Source organism: Melospiza melodia, chromosome 2 (genome assembly GCF_035770615.1).
Source record: "Melospiza melodia melodia isolate bMelMel2 chromosome 2, bMelMel2.pri, whole genome shotgun sequence".
In the NCBI taxonomy this organism is placed as follows: domain Eukaryota; kingdom Metazoa; phylum Chordata; class Aves; order Passeriformes; family Passerellidae; genus Melospiza; species Melospiza melodia.
Window position 1 is genome coordinate 21,922,820 of NC_086195.1, and position 7,201 is coordinate 21,930,020.

The following is a 7,201-nucleotide window of genomic DNA, read 5'->3' on the forward strand; positions in this document are numbered from 1 at the left end:
CAAAATACCCTAACATTAAGCTATGTTCAGAAATCATGCACTTACAACACATTGATGCCAAAAGTCATCAGGAACTATCTATAGCATTTAAAACTGTTATAAAAGAGTAAATTGTATTGAAAGTACTATGATATTTTAAAGTGTGCTTTAAGGAAAGAAATATTTTTAGTTTGATTTCACCTGTAAGAATTCCTGCACTCTGAAGTTATTTTATAGTTCCTGAAGTTCTCCAGTCTCCCCCAGGGTTTACAGAGGGACAAGCCCTGTCCCGGTATGAGAAGGGTCTGGGCTGAGAAGGGAGAAGTCCTGGCTCATGGGCAGATCTCATTGCTCCTGCTTAGGATTCCAAACAAGCAGTGTCAGAGACTTGTCATTTGATGGCAGCTGTAGCTGCTTGCTGTCACATGTAACCTGGATTCAGGAAGTCTTGATCCCTTCCCCACACTCCAGTGGAAAACTGTGATATCCCTTATGCATTAGCCATGAAGCCTGTGCAAAGGCTCCTGAGGATACATAGCAAGAAATTATAGTCAGACAGCATTGACATGCAAAGACACCAGAATTTCTCAAACAATTCTGTTTTACCTACAGGAGATAAACAATTCAAATGAACATTTCATTAGAAAAAATTCCAAGGATGGCACTTCTGGTAGTATAGAGTGGCCTCCCACCAAGTGATTTCATATTTAGATAATGGTCTTAATGCTAAACCCAGCTCTTGCCCATCTGGAAAACATTTCAACTCAGATGAGCTTTCCATCACTTAGCTATTTCAGGATAGGTATATTTCCACAGTTTCTGTTGGTGCTAACCTATTTAAATGTCCATTCAATTGAATCACATTTCAAACTCACATAAGTGAGATCAAAAATAGTATGACTAAGCAAGAATTTTTATGTCTAAAATTCACATCTTAGAAATATTTATAAAACCATATCAAAACAAATTAATTAATGGATGCAGAATGTTCTTTTATTGTTTTCGTACAATTCTGATTTAAACTCTCATACCTTCATCATACCTGTATTCCCAGCAGGAAGCTTCCACTTGTTTCAGGATATACTAAGTCAGGCAGAAAACTGGATAATATTTTCTCAAAATCCCTGCCTATAAATCTTGAGCCACTGGTAGATAGAATTATCAAAATAATCACTTGGTTCACCTTTACCTTTCAGGAAAATTCAGTGAGATCTGTCAGAAAATATTACTACAGCAGTCTTGGTTAGAAAAGATATTTCAGAGTGGCAGATTCAGATTCAACTTGCCATTTTTTGAGCCATGTAACCATTAGACAGTTTAGAGCAAACATTACTAAACTGGTGATATTTCAAGATTTTTTTACCTCACTGAATTTCTTTGAGTCTGGTAATGGTTATCTTGGAGTCATGGTTGGGAAGTGGAGGACATACACAAATCATTCAGCATGTGAACTTTAGGCAGGTTGCTTTGAAGGACAGAAATATCACATCTACTTTGTTCCCTTTTTAAACTCTTTTTTGCATGACTATATTGTATTTATGCATGTGTCTATTACTGGAACTTCAAGTAATTTAACCAGATAATTACTGTAAATCTGCAGTCATTCTATGAGACTGGTGGTAGATACTTAAGAAAGGTCATGCAAACTCATCATATTTATGGTTTCACTCTATCATAGAGTACAAATCAAATCTGACCTTTATGTACTATAGTAATGCAAAAAAGTTTCAATTAACAAGTTTTTTCCTTATGCTAAAATTGTTCTATAGCTTATAATGATGCTGCCAATTACCAACGTAATAATGTCCTTTACACATTTTACAGTGATATTAGCTAATAAGGTTAAAATATAAAAGCATAAAATATGAAATATAGAGCTGAAGCAGCAATGGAGCCACAGAAGAGATAAATCTGATATTTTAAAAGTTTGACCAACACCATACATGTCCAAACAGATCAAAATATGAATTGGTAATGAGATGATTTTGTCTTCTCTTGCCTACAGAAATTCTTATTCAGTTGCTCAAAGTCCTTTTCTATTTCCTTGCCCAGTATTTTTTCTCATCTTGCACAGAATTTGCCACATTTTCCGGTAATTTTTTAGATAAAAAAGAATATTTTGTCATAGTTAATCAACAGATACCTTTCTTCTCGCAGTCTCATGCTGTCTCAGGCAGAAAAGATGATGTTTCAGGTAAATGTCAATGACAGTGTAATTAATAGTATCTGCAGATAGTAAAAAGAGATTATGTGCACTTGAGGTGAGTTACATGGTGAAAGAGAGGACAGGTCCCTTCAGTTGCTAAATACCATTTGTGAGCCCTTTGAGGCTGTCTGGTCTCATCACACACAGCCAAATGGAAATACAAAGCTGAAGGGGAGCTTCCCACATGGAGGGGAGATAATAGATCATAGGAAGATTAAAAATCTCCCCACAAAAAGCTGAAGCAATCATTCATGTCCTCACTCAGGAGTGTGTCTTTTACCTCAATTACTTTTTAAAAAATTTTTTCAAAGTTCAAATTCCCATCTAAGTACAGGAATCAAAGTCTCATCTGGTTTTTTGACCTTTTCATGCATAGAAATAGAAAACAGAGATGAAAATGCTTTATTATGTCTTGAGAACTCTATTTTAATATCCAAACATTTTTATGTCTACAAACTCAGCTGTGACCTTTTGATTGTGAATCAGGAGGTACAAAGAATTAATGGGGCCTAACTAATTCATTCTATACTCACACCATTAGTTTATTTGGATTAATTTTCTTTACTGTTCTCCTGTTCTCATAAGCTTAACAATCGCTAATAAATTGATAGAAGGCATATTACAAAAAACAAACTGAGTGATGATTTGCCTAATGAGTCACCAAAAGATGTTGTTACAAAAAGCACTAAAAACATCTCATGCTAAATGTAGTAGATGCATGGGAAATACTTATGTACAGATATGATGTAAGCCTATCTGTACATAAGGTGAGATAACAGCTCAAAAGAAGAGAGATGGCGATAAGATAAAAAAAACTACATGAAAAAATATGAACTCCTGCTAACTGAATATACAACAGATTATGCAATACAGGGAAGTTATTATTAGTATAAAGATTTTGAAATCTTTACCAAGCCAAATCTTTACCAATAAAAATTATTTTTGCAAAGTTAGTACAGGACTGTGGGGAAGAAAAAGATAATTTCATATGGAATCAGGCAAAAATGTGGCAATTTATCAATCTCCTAAAGCTGAAGTATTACAGACTGTGAAAGATGCAAAAAAACCTTAAGTGCTTGCATATCAAACTGGAACTTGGAAACTAATGGTAGCCTATATATCAACACTGATGATTAAGTCCTCTCACTGCTTACATACACACCTCTTCTCATTCCTGTGCTGACTTCAAGTAGCTTGTATTTGACAGAAGAAAACAACAAATTAAAATCTCCAAAAGGAGCAATAAAATCATAGAATCATGGACTGGTTTGGGTTACAAAAAACCCTTAAAAACCAGCTAGTTCCAATCACCCTGCCCCAGGCAGGAACAGCTGCCACTAGACCAGGCTGCTCAGGGCCCCATCCAAACTGGCCCTGAACACTTCCAGGGTGGAGCATCCACATTTTTTGGGCAAACTCTTCATGGGCATGGCAGCTGTGAACCTGAACACAGACATCCCCAAAGGCTGTGACAAGAGGAAAAAGATGAAATGCAAAAGTAGACGCTTTAAATGAAGTGTTAGGAAATGAAAGGAGACAAATTGTGAGCAGATGGAGTGATTTAAAAGCACTGAGCCATTCCCTTTGTATAGTGTCCATTTTCTGACTGAGTTTTCTATTTAATGGATGGTTTCAGGTTTTGCTCTCTGGCTTCCAGACAGTAATTCATCTCACCTCAGAATTTCATAGTAATGGCGGACTCAGCGTTTGGCAGCCAAAAAGAGTCTAAACCATTGCCAGGACAGAGGCTCCTTTTGCAAAATGCAATCATTTACCTCTGAGGTGGTCTTCTCAGACCTTTCCCAATGTCAATAAAGAAAAATAAGCAGTTTTAGAGAATGATGCATCTAACATATTTCAAAAATGTACTCTGTGCTGAAATTAATTCCTTTCCAAAAGTCTTTTTCTCTTTGCTGACCATTGAAGCAGCTTAGAATGACTAGCTCAAATACCCATGTCTAGACTGTATCCCACGCCTGCATTCCTTTGACAAATCCCACCCAAGATGTCAAAAAGTAGGAGGGAAAATATCAAACTGTCTGGTTATATGAGAAGAAACAAGGAAAAAAAATTTTTGGGCTCTTTAATGAGCTATATGAACATTTGTAGAAAGTAACTCAATATCAAATAACATACATACCTCTGGGATGCAAATCTCCCCTTTATTTGCGGGCTATTAAAGAACTCAGAGCAATTTCAGATTGCCTGAAAAAAAAATTAATTCTTAATTAGATATGTGGCTTCAGCTATGATAAAAGAAAGCAAAAACATAAAAATAAAAAAAAAAAAAAAGAACAAAAGTGCACACACACTACCCCTGCTGTGATTGTTCTCAATTTTATTAAATATTCACATGTTGCATTCAACAGATCATAAGATTACTAGGAAAAGTCTAAAGAAAATTTTCAACATATGACAAAAATCTGCTTCATATTTGCATATTTATAATGATTCCTTGAAGTTTTTAATTGATTATTTTTCCCCAATGAATCCCTTGGCAATATTGAACCTCTGTTTTGTTTTGTGGTTTCGTTGTTTGGTTGCTTTTTGAAAGTTTCTTGACTGCTTGGCTGGATCAAGTGTCACTAGTCTCCCTCCAAAACCAAAACCACCTTTTTTTTTTTTTTTTAATCTGGGAGCACATATTTTCTTTTGAACTGAATTTTTGGGGGTAAAATTCCCACAAATGCTTTAACTGTCAACTTTGGTGTCCTGTAATCATGCCTCTTTGTGTTCCTGTCTGGACACCTTAGTCAAGCACAAAGTGATTCTTTGAGCAGGGCATACTCAGAAGTTTAAAAATTATTTATTGGTTATCACACCCAGATGATCACTACTAGGTTAGGTATGAATGTGCTCACCACCCTTTACAAGACACGAGCAGAGTCTCTGCTAGCCAGGCAGGCAAAAGTCAGGAAGGAGAAAGGGCAGCTCAGCTCCTACAGCTCTCCGGAGCACAGGGGGTCAATGCCTCCCTCTGACACTGTATTTTCTTGATGATTTTATACTTGCCTATGTCAGTGCTTTCCCTTGCCTTGCCTTGTCTGAAATTTCACCTTTCTCATCTCACATGAATCTCCTCTTCAGACCTTCTGACAGCTATTTATTTTCTCCTGCAACTTAGCATTTTCCTCAGAATTCTGAGCCATGGTTGCACACCTTCAGCAATGGACCTGGTATCCTCAGGCACAGGCACTTACATGAACTTCTAGACAGAGGAACCCACACTCCATTTTGGCACTGAAATGAAGGTGACAAGGGTGATAAGAAAAGGAATTAGTTTTCAGTGGTCACCAGTCAAACCCATAGCTTTGAGTATCAGTTGCTCAGCACTATTCTTATGCTTATCCTATAAAAAATCTCATCTTTTCTTTGTGATGCACCACTATACATTTCTGTCATAAACCTTAATGTAATGCCATAAATCATCATATTTCCTCAAACATTTCAATACCTCAATCAGCATTTGGATAAAGGCCAATTTGAATTAATATTGTCAAAAACTGCATTAAATCCCTTAATGAAACCTATGCATAACTAGAATCTTACATCCTCTCCATTAAAAATTATTCTGCAGAGCTTATTGAAGAGATATATTTTTACATGTCTACTTCCGAACTAAGTAGACACGCGACATCTTTGTCACTAATAAAAGAAAACATTTAAGTTAAGCTTGATTCTCAAAAATTTTCTTTGTGTCTCCTCATTTTCCATGTGGGCCTCAAACTTCTGAAGTAAGAATTCAGTCTTACTGGCAGAGACACAGTACAGTAGTCACAGCACTAACCAGGTTAATTGTGCTGACCAAATATATAACTAAGTTAAAGTGCTGTTACTGAAAGCTCCTTTTGCTCCTTTAGCTGAAACTGTTTTGAGGAAATTATTTTACACACACTTTTAAATGCCTTGTTCCTTAAATACATGGGTGCTCCAAAAAACCTGTTCTGACAAACACCATGTTTTAAAGCCACTTAAACATTTATGTAGCTCATCTAAGATTTCTTTGGTGCACTTTATTCTTAAGAAAATGTCAGAGAATTCCAAAGAACAACTACTAAAGGAGCAAAGAATGAAAGATGCATGTCATCCTATATAAAGGTTGAATGTGGAAAAATTTACCTAAATGCAGCAGATGAAATAAGATTTGACACTTGAAGGAAGGATAAGGGTCTGATGAGGCTGGAAAAGACCTCTGAGACCATCAAGACCAACCTCCGACCAAACACCAGAGTGTGACAACCAGACCACGGCACTGAGTGCCACACCCAGAATTTTATTGAACATCCTCAGGAACACTGACTCCACACTTCCCTGGGCCACCTATTCCAATGCTTAACAACCCCTTCCATGAAGAAATTCTTCCTGATGTCCAACCTGAATCTTCCCTGGCACAGTTCAAGGCCATTTCCTCTCATCCTGTCACTGGCTGTCAGGGAGAAGAGGCCACAATGTCCTTTCAGACAGTTGTGGAGAGTGATGAGGTCTCTCCTGAGCCTCCTCTTTTCCAGGCTAAACATCCTCAGCTGTCTCAGCCACTCCTCACAGGACATGAACTCCAGATCCTTCACCAGCTTTGTTGCCCTTCTCTGTACATGCTCCACCACCTCAATGCCCTTAAGAAATCTTAAAGTCAAAGGAGGCATGAATGTTTCTCTTTTACAACCATAAACTAAAATACAAGAAGTTCCACCTCGAGAAAGAACTTCTTTGCATTGAGGGTGACAGAGCAGTGGAACAGACTGCCCAGGATGGTTCTGGAGTCTCCCTCTCTGAGAAACCCACCTGGATTTGTTCCTGTGTCACCTGTTTCAGGTGAATCTGCCTTGGCAAGGGGATCGGACTAGATGCTGCTTTATGTGAGACACCATCTCATTTCTTGTCCTTTGCAATGACTTGCTGTGTTTACACTTGTAACTTACCTCGATTTAAGGTTTGTCACCAACTCAGAAAGCTTCATCCACAGCACATATTTTCCAATTCATTAATAGACCAGACACAGCACAGAAGGAACAAGAG